Raw genomic sequence first — 16,244 nt, 5'->3', positions numbered from 1 at the left:
GAATGAGGCATCACCACTGAGGCTGGGTGAGCTGGAAAAGTTTGACACTGACACCCCTGTGCTCACCCACCCCGGGTCAGAGTCTTGACCACACAGAGCAACTCAGAAAACTCATAGGAACAGGCTTTGGTGGAAGATTTCTGGGGTTTCTTTCTAGGCATGCTGTAAATATCACAGGGGCTGTTCTCCCTTTGATCCCAAACTAGAGATGAAAGAAACAATTCACATACATTTTTGAACCATAAAAAACATGTGGCTTCACATTGGTTCCAGAAACAGGTCAAGATGTAGGATAATCTTACTTTTTTCCTGAAATATTTGAACTGTCTCTTCTCACCATGTTATAAAGCTGCGCCATAGCCTTAGAATATAAACAAATGAGTGTGCTGTGGGATTTAATTCTCAAAACATGGGTAAGAAGAAAAGTATGTCTGATTTAGGTTAGCAGAACTTTCTACACAATACTGAAACTAAAGCCAGATCACTGTGCTGCTCCCTGATTTCCTTCTTGTCTAATATAGTCATTGCTCAGTTTTTGTGGGTTGTGATTATGGAGAAAAAGCTTCATGTGTTCTTCTAGCTTGGAAAATGACAAGATAAGAAATTATTTCATTGAGTAGTCCTACTCATTACTACTACTACTATCACTGTGTATCCTACTTTGGACCATTGCTCTCCACCTGCACTCATGTTCATGAGCTTCCTTCACTTTTACTCCACTTCTCAAGACACCTCTTCAACTTGCAGGTACTTTAAACTTCTTGGAGGCTCCAAATCTGGTCAGCTATCCTAAAAAGATGACATCCATCAGTCTGTGCACAGAACCCTGAGTTTACAGGTAAATCAGAAATTATATTTGCCCTCTGATGTCCTTCCAATGAAATTATGGAAAAATTAGGAGGGCTGAAGGGGTTTTATGGTTGCCAAGGACTACCAGTCCTGAAGTTCCGGAAGGGTAGTGACTGCATCGATGAAGAATACAGCCACATTTAGCTGTCTTGCACCAATAAAGATCAAGGTTTGGCAGCTGAGCGAGATCATGTCAGGACTAGTCAAATAATGCCAGTATTTTTTACCTCCACTCTTTTTTCCCAAAAAAGGGGGATGCAGCATCTTTAATTAAATGTTATATGAATACATTCCAGATAGACCCAAACACAGGGCAAACACATTTCATGTGTTTCTGAAATGCTGTTTCTGGATTTAAAATGTATTTGAAATGTAATTTAAGAAAAAAGATAATGAAAAAAAAAAACCCTAAAATAACTCGAAACAAGCCAGAATATAGTAGCTCATCATTACGCTAATATATCAAACAATATGAGCTTAGCTTAATTATCCCCTTTGAGAGTTGAGAAAACTAAGCACAACCTTCAATTTACAGCTGTTTGGTGCCGGGAACCTGAATTATTATTTGAGAAGAAGGGGGAAAAAAAAGTTTATTTATTGTGACCTACACTCAGTTTTTATTCATCATGGAAAATCTGTATATTCGCAAATGAGGGCTATTCATCTGCAGACTGCAGCATTCTTCAGCTGTCCGGGGCTGCATCAGCCGCACTTCTTCAGCTTTTGTGTTCATCTCGAAGCCTCTTCATCCAAATTGTTCATCATCTTGATGGCGGAGCTTTATCTTGCTCTAGTGCAGCTGCATTCCCCTTATCCAAAGTGCCGAGAGATACAAGGGAAAGGGAGAGAGTGAGAGGCAGAATAGAAAAGAGAAAAAGCAATGGCCAGTGCTCATATGAGGATAATTTGTAGTTTCTCAATAATAAAAAAAAAAAACCAAAAAACCAAACCAAAACAAAAAAAAACCAAAAAAAAAAAAAAAGAAGGAGGACAGGCTAATTACTGGCTTAACTAGGGCAGCCTGTGGATCCTCATGTCAAAAGGACTACCGTAATTATTTGCCATCAAAGCACATTCATATTGTGGTACAAAAGAAGGGCCTTTTGCAAATGGATCTCGCTAATAAACAGGGCTGAGAGGAGCATTATGTGTCTCCCTGGATGCAAGCGCATTAACACAGTGACATGGAGCATAACTCTCAGCCTGGAGAGGGGGGGGGGTGGAGAGGAAGAATGATAATTATCCCCCCTCCCCAGCTTTCCTCTCCTTTTCCTTTGTGTTGGGCTAGCAAGCCGAACGCGACCCGCTGGAAGGCCCAAGGCAGGCTATTAGTGACCTCTGAGCATTGACAAGGTGGCTACACTCTTAAAAGCCCAGCTCTCCATGTCAGGAGGGTCGCAGGAGCCCGTGAGAGGAGCTTTAAATGGTCCAGCAAACACTTCAACCTTAAAGACACCTGGAAGGTCATGACCAATTTAATGTAGATGAATCTGGCACGAAGAGGGCTCTTTTGAATCCATGGACAAAAGTTTTTAGTTGTTTTCTTTTTTTTTTTTCATTTTCTTGGGTGTTTTTTTTCCCCCCACATTATTTTTTCACAGATCTTAGCATAAGGGATCTTCATTGGAGAAAGAGACTTGATTCTGGAGACCACTCCTACACCCGCTGAGCAGATGTGATGCCAGGCAGCCTCCAAGTCTGCAGCTTTCCTTGAAGAAAAGCAAACACATTTGGAAAGAAAGAGAAGGGACTCGGATGCACCTTCCAAGCATGTCTGGAAGCCCTAGTGTGCTAACACATTTCAAACTCAGATACATTTCAAAATGTTTATGTGTATCTCTAGGTTTATATATGGATGCAAAGAGGACTGTTTGTCTCTGGGTTTTTTTTAGCATTCCGACTACATCGGGCTATTCCCCACCAATGCCCAGTGGCTCCTTGCCTGCCAGCCATGGAGTTTATCTGTTGGGATGGCGTCTGAGTGAGCCCATTACTCTTCATGGGTTCAAGGGAGAGCTGCTGGGAAATATTTAGCACCACAATTTGGTTTTCCCAATCTCCTCCCTTAGAGCTGTACAACCTCAGCATTCAGGGGCATGAGCTTCCTTATCTGTGCTGATTTTCCCCAGGAAATCCCTTCTTCTCCTCCTCATCCTTTGATGGAGACTAGGCTGTAACAGGGGCAGTCTGTGAATAATGGGGATGAGCCACCCACCCCCACTGCTCTGGATGACCTTCAAGGTTTACGATGTTGGTTTTGCTTCATTTTGAGAAAGAGCCCTTCCTTCAGTGTTCATGTCCCAACTACTATTAAGTACTTGGGTTCTGTGCTGTAAACCAGCTCTGCTGGCCATCAGAGCAGTAAAGTGGGATAGTCCTTTCTTGTGACACCCCTACCTAACACCACAAAACTGCCAATGCAGCTGGCACATGGCACACGGTGACATGGATCCGGGCGTGCAGCCACATGTGATTGGGATAAAAGGGTTTTGAAGCCCAACTCGTCCATGTGACAAAGCATTGAAAGCCAAAGTTGTTTCTTTTCCAGCGGTCTTCTAGGTCACATCTAGGTCACATTGCAGAGAGGAGCCCCTTTTCCATGTCACAGCACTTGGGGACATTGCTGTCCATGTCACCTTGATAGGCAGGAAGAGCCCAGGTCTGCACATGCCTGTTTGCCCTGCTCACCCCAGGAACAGCTCATGGAGCCACTGGTTTAGGAGGAGAGCTGCCAGACTGTCAACCTAACACACCCAGTTGTGAATCAGATTTGAAAAATGAGCAAGTGAGGTGACTTTAAATATTGTGGAATTAAACTGGTGGCAGATCCTTTGCTGTTTCTGTTGTTGTTGTTGTTGTTGTTCCCCATCCTTCTTAGTTGGTAACTCTAGAAAGGAATTGGATGCTTTCTCCATCTTCCTCTGCAAGGAAAAAGAGTGGTAAACATGTGTTTGAAGGGGCAGAAAATAACCCAAGGAGGAAGGAGGCTCTTTAGTAGAGATCACATAAACCCGATGCAACTCAGTGAAATAGCAAACATTGATAATACAGGAGTACAGACACACTTCTACCAAGGCAGGATTTGGGGGCTGGGCCATGCTTCTGGAACATGACCAATGCCTCTGGTGTAAAAAATTCCTAATTTTCATCCATCCAGGAGATGCACAACCCCTCCTCCCCAGCATGGTGTGCTGGAAGGATGGAGACCCACTGGAGCAGTTGGTAGCAGCAGCCCACCAGTAATGAGACACAAAGCTGCTTGTTCTCCTACATTTCCTTGTCTCTGTAGCCCTAAAATGTTTTTTCATTTCCCCCCTATTTCCCTGGATGTTAGAAAATTCTGCATACAGCAAATTTTGCCTTTAGTTTATAGGAAACTGTAAACAGAGAGACTCAGCAGCCGATTTGGATCCACCGAGCTGTGGATATTCTGGAGTAAAAAGAACAGAATTTGTACAATTTTAAAATAAATATCTCGAGGATAGGGATTAGAAAAGTTACCTTTATGAAGTTGGGAGAGTGGGTTTTTGGTATTTTTAAATTAATCCAGGTAAACTTTCCTGGGTTATTTGTATCCAGCCATACCAAGGACCAAGTGCTGATATTAGCAATAAAGACAACATTATTAGTAGCATTACATCAATGTAAAGAAGGTTACAGAGTTAGCATTTGTTAAAAAAAAACCTGTTAATGGTGACTTTTTGCCATTAAATCACTCTTTTGCAGTATTTTATGCAGTGTTTATGAACCTGAGTATGTATTTCTAGTGTTGCCAAGAATAATCAAAGACAAATATAGCAGTTGCAGGGTTTCATTCCTGATGAAATCCTACTGCAGCCAGGATTCAAACCAAGAGCTGGCCTCCAGTAAGGGACTGTGTCTTCTTGGAGTCAAAGTGTGCTGCTTGAACTTTCCACACAATGCTTTCAAGGTTGCTTGTCTAAAGTGACTTAATTTGTACTGCAGAAGTAGCCTTGTACCCACAAACACGCCAAAAGCCGCAGCAAGCCAGGGCAGCAGGGTTATTACTAATTTTTTATTAAAATCCCTTAGGCGCACACAGAAGGCCCAAAAGCAGCTTTAATAATAGACAACATACAGCACATTTTTCTTGTATTGCCATGTAATCAAATCTAAAGCTTCTGTTCACTTTCTTTGTTTTACCTAGAGGACCAGCTTCCAATTTAGTTGTGGCCTGCACTAAACTGATTTTTCATTGTAATTAATGCCTACTTTGGCCTCAGCCACTTATACAACTTTCCATTAGAGGTTTGCAGCCATCCGCAGAGAATTTCACCAAGTTACCCTCCCAATCCTGCTACACTTGTAATTTTTGTTAGAGTCCCTTTTTTTTTTTTTAACTTTATTATTATTTTGTAAAGAATGTTTAAATTACTGGGCCAAATAGGTTTCTTTTTCCCTTTTATTTTTCTCTTTTTTCTCTCTCTCCCCCCCTTTTTTTCTTCCCCCCTGCCTGCTGCACCTATTAAAGTGGTTGGGCAGGAGTCCAACTGGAAGGAAAGCCTTTAAGTGATTTCAGAAAGGGCTAGTGGAACTTATTTAGGCCTGGGGTCTGCTGTGGTTAATTTTCAGTCTGTGTTTTGTGCTGTCCATTTCCTCTGAAATACTACCTGGGGTTTAAGGTTCCTCAGCACAGGATGTTAATAGGCCTCTGCAAACATTCAAAAGGCAGCTTTCCCACCACTAACCTTAAAAAGATTGTGGCACTGGGCCCAGGGTCAGATTGAATAGATGAAAAAGTATATGCTGTGCTTTTGCTTGCTCCTTGGACCTTTCCCTGTTGGCTTGCCTGACATTTTCAGTGACTTTTCTTAGTACCTTATTTTCAGCGTGCTTCCTAGAAAATTCTGCTTATTACCTTCTCCTATCCCCCAACAGCATTGCTAACTCGGGCAGCACAACCATTTGGACTTTTCCCTTGCTGCTGCTTGCCCCAGCCCCAATGGACCAGCCGGGCCCCTCTGAGTGTCCTCCACACGCCATCACCCAGGGATACCAGGATGCTCCCTGTGGATCTCTGGTGTGCCTCTCCCAAGGACAGCAGCTCTGCTGTAAGGCTAAAGCAGAGCTAATGATCAATTATGTGCATCTCTGCTACCCTGGCTTTCCTCCCTGCAGCAAGAAATGCAGCCATGGGAGCTCCAGGTACGCGTGCCAGGTTTTGGGCACTGGAGCCACACATTTCCCAGTGTCTGGTACCAATGTTCTTGCTTTACTGTGGCACTGCTCAAAAGGAGCTGGAGGGTGCTGCGCCCTCCTACACGCTTTAACACATACAATCACCTCTCTTCTAATTGCACCTGAGAAATCAGACAGGCCTGGTGCCAAAGGGTGCCTGGTGTCCCCTGGTCTGAGTTGGCAGCTTGTTGGTTGTTCTGGCTGAATGTGCTGGCCTGATGGGCTCTGTGCTAAGGGGCCAGTCCTGCTGGACTTTTTATGTGGGTGCAGCTCCTGTTAGGAAAGCAATCGGATGAATTTAACTGGATTTAATTTAAGGGCTCTCTTGGGTACCATAGGTGGGTTTTACAAATGTGTCCTGTCAGACCTCCTGGGACTGAGGAGCAGAGGATGGGTATTTGGGATCACACAGGTCTGCTCTATGTTACTACTGTGCCAGATGTCCCCATCTGAGTGTGGGAAGAGTAAGAAGCAGGTTTTATTTTTTTTTTTTTTTCCTAGAATAGTTGTAGCTCTTGCTTAATTGGCAGGGGAACTAAAGTAGCATTTGAGAAGAGTACGTGGAGACTCTCAGACATTCCAGGTGATGGCCACAAGCTAGGTCTTGGATCCCAAGCAATGAGCTTACATCCCTGCCCAAACCAGCTGCCCTTCTGGCTTTTTTGACTGGTTCACATCACACCTGGACTCATTTTCAATCTCAGTCCTTTCTGGCAGCCCTGGAAACCAGAAGTGTTTCAGGTGAAGCAGAATGAGAAGGAAAAAACAGACCAATGGAAAGAGAGTGCATTATGTGCTCTGTGTGAGCTAGGGTCGGGAAGCATGGATACACTGAATCCTCTGTTGTAAGGATCTGCCCCTTTGCACCCAACTCACAACTTCCAGGAATATTTCCTCCAGGAGTGACCTGCAGCACTGTCCCCCTCTGCAAGAACAGTGGCTGCAAATCCCTGTGGCTGCTGTCCATGGGCCTGCGTGAGCACCCCCGCAAAGAAGTAACTGATATTGGTCTAAACACATTTGTGTATCTCTGCCTGACATTTGCTCTGTTAAAAGGTCAGGCTTCTGCAGCACAGGCAGGAGCCGTCTTCCTCATTATCACACATTACTGCCAATTGCAGTTCCAAAGTTTCCAGTGATTCCTGCTGCTGCTCTTCCTAGGGCAGGCCAGCACAAAGTGCCGTGTGCCAGCCTGGAAGCTCTGAGTCCTGAGACAATCCAACGATGCTCAGGGAGGGAATCAATGACCATTTGGGGAAATTTTGTGGAAACCCAGTGAATTTCTTGCTTGCAGTGACAAGTTGGAAAAATATGTGACAAATTTAACTTAGAAATGCAATTCTGCAGGAAGAAAGGGCTGCTCTGCAAAGAGCCATTCATATTTTTCAGTCTTCCCACAGAGGGGCTGCTCTCAGTTTTTCTAATCTCTGATAGTTCCTAATATCAGAGTGCAGTGCTGGCAGAGGCAGAATCTGGGGCTAAACTTCAGTCTATGTTCTTGCTCAGAGGAAGTGGATTCTGGGATCTCTTTGGCTTTTGAACGTCTAGAGGCCAGGCTCAGAAGCAAAGGAGAGGGGGAAAAAAAAAAGAGTTGCATTTTTCTTGTTAAACGAAGGTCTTGCTGATGGGAAGACACAGATGCCAAAATAAAAGTGTGTGTGACACTGGAGTTGGGCAGCCTCTTTGGGAGTTCACTGGGGAGGGTTGTTTGCTCTCTTTTTTCCACACCACCCTCCCTCCTACCAGCCTCAGGAGCAGTTATACAGGTCTTTACATACAAAAGGGGCTCCAAATGCCATGGGGTGATATGCATCTCCAAATGCATTGTGGAGAGAGCAGATATTGTTCTTCCTTTTGGAATTAATCTGTTTATGTCCAAAGAAAATGCTCAGGAAAAGCATTTCTTTGATTGGTAGATAACCTGGCTGGGAGAGGGACGAGATCTTGCTGGTCCTGCTCCGAGTCCCACATGCAATGTGGATGGCCACTGGCTGACATTCCCGATTTTTCTGCTGACTGTTAATCTGCTGTAAGGTGACCACTCAATAGTGGCCTTGGGAAAGGGGATGATAAACTGCTGATTTAGTAATGGAAGAGTTGGGGGACAGGAAGAGCCTTACTTACTTTGGCCTCAGACACAGGTGAGACCTGGGGAGCCTTTTACAACAACAAAGTTGAAAGAACAAATGCCTCACAGCAGAGTTTTGATTTAGGTTTAGTTCTTTTTTTTTTTTTTCCAGTAACAACCATAAAGAAAATATACTTGGCAAGCAAAATATTTTTTTCACATTCTTCCCCTTAGTTTTCATCCTTCATGTGGTGGTGGCAGACCACAGGGCTGCAGTCAGGGAAGGCAAAGTCCATGCTTCTATCTGCTCTGAAGATATTCAGGTACTACAGATGATGATGCAGTAATTTCTCTAAGAGTGGTGCACCTACCTGCTCAGCTCTGCAGTTCAGGTGGGTACCCACTGGAGAAGGATTTCCTTTAGGATTGGCTGCCACAGAAGCAAGGTGAGTCTGCAGGACACTTTAGCCATGTTCCTACCCTAATTACCCCTAGTTTTTCCCTCCCTGCCAGCGAGAGAAATGCTTGACCAGGAAAAAGTATCTCACATAATTTCCTTGCTCTTGCATTTTTGTCTTACAGAAAATATTATTTGGTCTAATGTTTCTAGGTGCTTGGAGTGTCCCTTTCCCTTGTGCCAGTTTATTTATGCTAATTCAGTAAAGCAAAAGGGCTGCATTCGAATTCATTGCCATTGAAGTTGTGACTGAGGACAGTTGCAATGTAACAAGATGAGGATGACCTCCTTTTATCTGCTTTTGCTGCTATGGAAAGTTAGTGCTGGCTTAAACCCTGGCTGCCATTAATGAAAAATTCCACTATTTTTATTAAATTTCAGAATCATCTCAGCTAGCATGAAAAACAATGATATTGGATTTCTTTTTAAAATTAACAATGTATGTAACACAGTGAAAAAAGCTGACATTTACTTAGTGCCTGGAGCAGAGAGACTGCAAGGCAGACGGCGAGCTCTCCTTCATCATGCAGCCTGGAAATGTGGGCTGGAGACGTGGGGAGAGGTGGCTCGGGGTGGATCACACAGCCAGGATGAAAGCCAAGAACCACCACTGCTATTGCTACCTTTCTGCAGTAGGAGAACGTCAGGGCTCGCAGGGGAAGAAAAAAAAAGATTTATTTTAGCAGCTGGCCTGGATGTCTGCCAAACTGAGAGAGAACTCAGAAGTGGAGTCCGGGATCTTGGTTCAAGGATGCAGGAGGTGTGATCTGGGGCTGGACAGTCACCAGGTCTGATCTGTGCCATGGTCAGGCTGGGAAGGGACCTTGAACCCCCTTCAGATGTCAAGGGACATTCACTGTCCCACCGATGTGCACCATCCCACTTCTAACAGAGCGAGGAGCCAGACAGCGAGGGAAGCTGATGTTACTCTAACTTGACTTTAAATATTTAAGGCATGTTTATTTATGGTTTAAAATTATGGCGTTAGCATTTTATCTTGGGTTCACTTCAAAATTCACTCTCTTTAGGAAGTTTCTACTGCAATCAGCAGAATCCCTTATAAAAGTAAAATTGGGAGTTGCTTCATACCTGTTTGCAGGCATTGCAGAGTATGCAGTATCTAGTAGAGACCAGCCTATCTCAGGCTGGAAGTGTTATTTGATTAACAGTCTGGGGCAGTCTGGAAATGAGTTTGCTCTTGAGGGGAGTCCACAGATCACAGGAACATATTCTTATAGGGAAGTATCCTCACTGTCTTCCTAATTCATTCCTCCCCACTTTATCCAACATACATTGCTCCTGGATTATTGACTATGTGATTTCTTTTCTTGATGCCACAATAGAAAAGGCATTACTGTACAAGACAGGGAAATAAAACAGGGCTCTGTGTGTTAGACTTGTGGTAATGCTGAGTAAGGCTGATACAGGGAATACTCCTCCTCTCTTACAGCTTGGTCCCCACCTTCCTCTGTGGATGCTTAGAGGACGCTCTGGACGTGTAGAGCAAATGTGGGATGAGAGATGTGGCCAAGGTCTCCCTCCATCCTTGCTGTGGGGGACTCCTGATGTATCGGGGGGGCTCACATAGCACAGAAATTGCTCAGTTCCAGTGATGGCAGGCAGGACCAGCCCTCACAATCCAGGTTATAAACTGATTTACCTGGAGCTGGGAAAACTCATCCCACCTGCAAACACAGACAGGCACTGAGGATCCAAAGGAGACTGCGCAGGAAACTCGTGCTAAGTTCTGTCCCTCGCAAAAATACCAGTGCCACAGATCTGCTCTTGGCACTGGAATGACTAAATATCCCAATCCACCCTGCTTCCCCAGGTTTTCAGGAGCAGGACCTCACTGTTGTGTTTAAGTCCCCTCTTTACAAGGACTGCTTGGGAGAGGTGCTGCAGATTTCTCCTGTTACCTACCTCGGCTTCCAGCCTTGGGTTTGGTGCACTAAGCACGGTGCAAAGATGCATCAGTACAGACAGACATCCACATAAAGGGTGCTCTGTCCATCTATACCATCACCTGATCAGTCCTGATCAGCAGAAGGGAATTATAAATAGCCTAAAAGCAGCTCACCATCATCCTACACCACCATCGTAATAAATGTGCATGTTCTTTAAAGGCTTTTTACTCTTAGAAGAGAAGATATAATAGCGGTTTTTTTTTTTTTAATATGTCACATAATTTATTCCAACAAACAGATGTATTTTGTTGTTGCCATTATCATTTGATGAAATACTTTAAAGCTGGTCCAAGGTGGTGCATTTTCAAATATAATGTATACAGTACATCTAGTAGTTAGTGGAATTTGGATATGCAGCATAGAATGGTCATTATTTTTACTGAAAAAAATAAAGGCACTAATTACTTACAGACAAGATACTTAGCACAAACAGATAAGCTTCAAAATGAAAAATTCTCGGTTTATGATAATTATGTTCTCTGCTTTGTTTTCAGAGACTGATAATTTGAGGCTTTAAAATCACCAGGAAGCCATTAATTGGAATTCTTCAATAAAAAATAAATTACATAGAAGTTCATGATGAGTTGTAAAAACACAGAGACTGTATTATGCAGTGAGCGACATTGCTCTACTATTTATAGACATGCAGAGCTATGTAACAGCAAAAACTGTAAAGAATTTGAGATGTGCAGATAGCAATTATTCACAGATCCCAACGATCTGCAGATATTTCAAATAACTGCTTTTAGCAGATCAGGTATCCAATAAAAGCAGGGCTTTATTTCCAAGTGGCGCTCTTCTAGCATGTTGCTTCTTGATTTTGACATCTTGTATGACATTATTCTGCTAGAGCTGATCCTCATGAGGAAACATGGAAATCTATGTATGGGTGCAGAAACTCATCTCCATGTGTGTGTTTATCGAGAGGAACTGAGGAAATTTCTCTTAGAAGGGTTGGTCACTGTGCTTCTTTTTCCTGTAGCAGGCTGAGATCCTTAAATCCATAGCAGCTGACCAAAAGACACTATATTGGTTTTATTTCTTGCCCCATTTTTCTGCTGTCCCCTTTTTCTTTGCTTTCACCTGGGACCACATCCTCAGGGATGATCTTGCAAAAGGTGGTAGAGGTGTTCAAAGACTAAGGATCTGCACAGTGGCACTGAGCACAAAATTTCTCTCGACTTAGGAAGGAGCCAGACCAACCCCTCACTGGAGCTATATGAGCAGTTTGCGGGTATTTAGAGCTACTGCAGAGATCTTCTGTCCACCCACACCCTTCTGTCCCACTTCTGTCCTGCTGAGCACATGGGGCAGAGCCACCAGTCTTCCAGCAGCTTTGGAATCTCCCATGAGGAGACTGGTGTTCCCACTTTCCTGAGGGAGATCTGACACCTCTTTGCTATTGTTTGGATGCAGGCCTGAGACTCCAGCCACTAATGGGACTCAGTTAATTGTCTGCCCAGAGGATATAAAATACTGCAATATTCCAGCTGTGCTCTTTTCATGGCCACCGACACCCCGGGCTCCTGCAAGGAGCTCTTTAGATAAAGCAAGGAACAAAAGTGATCGCAGGGATCCTTGACACGTGCCACCTAGTAAAGGAAACAGAGCAGGCTTCAGCTCGTTCACCACTGAGCTCAAGGGGACGCACAAAAGAGTGAAGTGGCCTTGGTAGAGCCTGGTCTAAAGTTACACTTCAGGAAGACAGAGGAAATGTTTCCTGAGGACCTGATCAAAGGCTCTCTCTTCAGTGCCAGTTTAGTGCCTTCTGGCCACCTGGGTTCGTAGGTACCATTCAGGGGCTTGACTCCCAGGCAGGTTCATTCTCACTGTATCAGCAAGCACAGAGCTTTAAAACCATCTTTTTAATATTTTGTGGCTAGAATTCATCAAAAGTATCAGCTGGCTTATTCCCCCCTCCCTTGCTTGTTTAGATCTGTGTTAGTGCAAGCACAGGGAAGGCTGGACCAATGCAAAAGAGACAAGGATAATGGGAGACAATGGGAAAGAATCTGCAGGAGACTGCTACACTGTCAGGACCAAATGGCATTGTGTCAGGAGATAAAGCCATACAATGAAAATATTGGGTCTCTGTTGCCACTCGAGGAGTATCATAATTCTTGGAGAACAAAACCTCCCATACATCATCCAAAATCAATTGATAAGAGATCTCAGAGATATTAAAAACTCTTCCCTCCCATTCATTAGTAAAGGTGGCTTCTGTCCAAAGCTGATTGTTGGTGTGGGCCAACTATGATAAATGCTCTCTTACACACCAAAAAGAAACATATCTTAATGAGCGATCAGCTTGTGTACATTTTAATTTCCAAATTGCTGTTGAGTCCATACACAGTTCCCCAGAAGTGACAATGCTGCTCAGAGGCATGCTCCCCTAAGCAACACTGTGCTTTCTTTGTAGGCTCACAGAACTTTTTGATGCCAAGCCAATCCCATGACCTGATGTCTGTACATGACTAATATTGTGACAATGAGATATTAACTTCTGTTTCCATGTTTTGTAAAAGAAGAAGTATTCATATGTGGTTAGTGTGTGGCATCTCAGCATTTCTGGGATGTGATTGCAGTGACTGGGCACCCACAGCTCCTGTTCACTCACAGTTCCTGATGCTCAGCACCTTTGAGTATCAGGATGTTTCATTGTGGGGAAAGCAGCTTCCCAATGGGATGGTTCTGCCTGTTCTCCATGACTTGGTCATGTCCTTTTGCGCCATGTGTCCTTCTGCAAGTCCCATTCCCCTTTGGGAGGGCAGGGACCAGGATGTCCCACACAGCTGCCACCAAGGCAGCACAGAAGAGATGACACAGAGCCTACCTTTGCTTTCCTCCTGCATCCCTGAAGTTTGCAGCTCAGCACTGAGCCAGATCTCAGTCCTGGAAAAGCTTTGAGTGTCCCATCCTCTCTCAAACCCCAGAGCTCTTAAGGAGCAACGGTGACATTTACCCTGTGTCTCTAAATTATTCTTGGTAGAGTGGTGGTGGGGCCAGTGACAGTGATGCTGCAAAAGGTCACTTGATGGACCTCGATGCCTTTTTTTATTTACTTAGTTTATTTGGCTTGCAGTGGAGACAGGACATGCTTAATATGTTGGCCACGTCACAGGCAGCCAAGCTCCGGTGCCCAGCACCTTCTCGGATTAGAGCATTTGTAGGAGGTGTCAGAAGAAATGGAAGGAGTTTGGCATGTTTTTTGGTATGTCAGAATTTCAAAGGATTTCTGAAATGTAATGAACTCATTTAATAGGCATAATTGTCTTGAGCACATGTGAGAAAACTTCTGAAATAGCAGAATTAGGCATGCTCCATTTTGTAGCCTTTCAATGACCTCCAGCAAACGTGTGACCCAGATATGAGAGCCTCCTGTCCACTTGCATAAACATGATGTTTTAAAAAGGCGGGGAGGGGGGGTGAATAGAAGAATTGAGCTCTTAATGGCACATGGACAGAGACATACTGCAATTGCAAAACAAATTCAGCAGCAGAGAGAGAATCGCCTCCAGACTCTGCACACCAAAACTCCGCTGCCTCCCGCAAGACGGAGGAGCTTTGATGGCCAGGGACCTTCGGTCCCAACCGCCTTGGATTTCCCTGCACGAAGGCTCAAGTGGTGGCAAGGGGCACCAAGCTGCTTCCAGCCCAGGAAAAGCTCTGCTTTAATGCTTTAGTGATGTCCAAGCTGCTATTACACAATTTATTCAGGGTGCCCTGGAACATACGACACTTTTTTTGTTTCCTAGCCTCGATAGAGGATGTGTAGGGGTGGTAGTGGCTGTGCCAGGCACTGAGGAGGTGGAAGGAGGAGCTGCTCGCTCCAGCCCTCCTACCACTTGCATACCAGTTATGGCACGAGCAAAAGCTGTAATTTTAAAAATCACATTAATTAACATGCATTTTTAATACATCATTAACTTCCCATCATGTGTCTTGATCCAGAGGAGCTCTGTGGCTGGGTTCTGACCGTGGACTTCTTAGTCCCTACTCGCAGAGAGGCGTGAGTGGCTCTTCATTAGTTTAGACCCACCATTGCCACAGTAACCAGCCCTGATTGACAGGACTCTGAATTAATGTGCACACTTAGGAGAAGGGCGGGGGGGGTTCTGTCAGGTCACTGCTGGCCCTGCTCATCGCAGGCTGCAGCTCCAGCATCCCACTTACCCAATCCCCACTCAGTTTATCGCTGTGAGTAAGGTTTAATTAAAAGCAGGAACCAGCAAAGTGTGGCTGAGTTTTAAAATTATATGCTGTTAGTTATTAACTGCTACAAATTAGGTAGATGTTGTTTCAAGGAGAGCAATTTCCACAGCCGGCACTGGTGGAGAGAGTTGGCGTGGGGTATGGCACAACTTTCCAAAGCAGGGATTGCCAGCTTGCTCAGAAAAGTACTTTTTTTGCCAATTCTTGGGTTTTACGCATGACAGAGATTCAGCATTGTTCATGCTTGCTTGCAGCAATGATACTTCCCTGTCTATGAAAACTCATTTTTCATTTTAACAGTAATTCCTGGGCAGGAAAAAACATGTTCTGGTTTCTCTACTGAGCCAAGCACTGAAATAGAATATTGGGCCAAATTATGCTCTGATTTTGCAACTTTAAGATCTGCCTTTGCAAGTTAGTGCTGAATTTAGTTTGTTCCCCTCAGGCATTTTCCATGCAATAAAAGTCATGTTTCTTTTTTTCTTTTTCTTTTATTTTTTTAAATTTTTTCTTTTCCTTTTTCTCCTGCCATTGGGGGAAAAGGAAAACTCAGTCAAGAGAATGCAGTCAACTGCTAGATTAAAATTATCTGAACTCTTGGTATTAGAGGAAAACTATAAGGAAAGCTCACTCCAAGTATCTTGCCTGGAAATCTGAATTATCAGTGTGACTCAATTCTGCTGATACAGAATGAGGTATTTTGAGTTGTGGCAGCCAGTCATTAAAAAAAACCCTGAAAAACAAAACTCAGAGAAGAGCAAAACTTTGAGATTTCAACACTTCTGTTCAGCCGTTTAAAGGGAGAATGCAGTGAGCTGGTTTGAAGATTTTTCCTTCCCCACTACTTTTGCCACTTCCACAGCCCTGCAGGGGAGAAGCAAACAGTCTTTGAGCTGTAATAGGTGTCAAACCAAGCAAATTCAACAAAGTTTTAGTGAGTGAGAATGGAGAGCAGCGTTCACAACATTTTATTTGGCAGTCCCTTTATAGGTACTCAGACGTGGAGACTGGGAGTGTGATACACAGAGACAGATTGCTCTGGGATGGAGAATGAGGAATTCGAGGTACCACGCATAGCACAGCTTTTATTGGGCTAAGAAATGCAGAGTGCAAACCATGGTCTTTGTCACAAAGAAAAAAGAAAATGCTCTTCAGACCAAAGTTCTTATGTTAATCTGGTAAAAACTATTACAGAAATTAACACTGGTAGCTTTTTAAAAGTCAGTAAGGCTGAAGGCCACAATGCACCCATAGCTTCAGAGTAGATAAATACATTTTTTTTCAGGAGTTAACCAATAGATGGCATGGAGGGGTGTGTATATAGGTACGTTTGAGTGTATGTAAGTTTTCCTGGGAGTGTTACCTGGTAGTGTGACAAATAAAGTAGTTAGAAAAGGAATGTAAAAGCTCATTATTGTTTGTCATCAAGTGTGGCAAAGGGACAGAAATTAAAGAGGCTGGGGGGGAAGTGAGCAGCTTTAGCCGTACTGAC

At 43.9% G+C, this 16,244-nt stretch overlaps 1 long non-coding RNA gene across 1 annotated transcript; it reads left to right on the top strand.

Annotated features, from left to right (window-relative positions):
- Nucleotides 1-324: 324 nt before the first annotated feature.
- LOC140683589 (uncharacterized) lies at nucleotides 325-3,678 on the top strand. The gene is made up of 2 exons (XR_012054760.1): nucleotides 325-838; nucleotides 2,451-3,678. It is a non-coding gene; the product is annotated as an uncharacterized lncRNA (long non-coding RNA).
- The last annotated feature ends 12,566 nt before the right edge of the window (nucleotides 3,679-16,244 follow it).

This window comes from Taeniopygia guttata, chromosome 3 (genome assembly GCF_048771995.1).
Source record: "Taeniopygia guttata chromosome 3, bTaeGut7.mat, whole genome shotgun sequence".
NCBI lineage: Eukaryota > Metazoa > Chordata > Aves > Passeriformes > Estrildidae > Taeniopygia > Taeniopygia guttata.
Note: the sequence above shows the minus strand (reverse complement) of the source record. Positions and strands in the feature narration are given on the sequence as shown.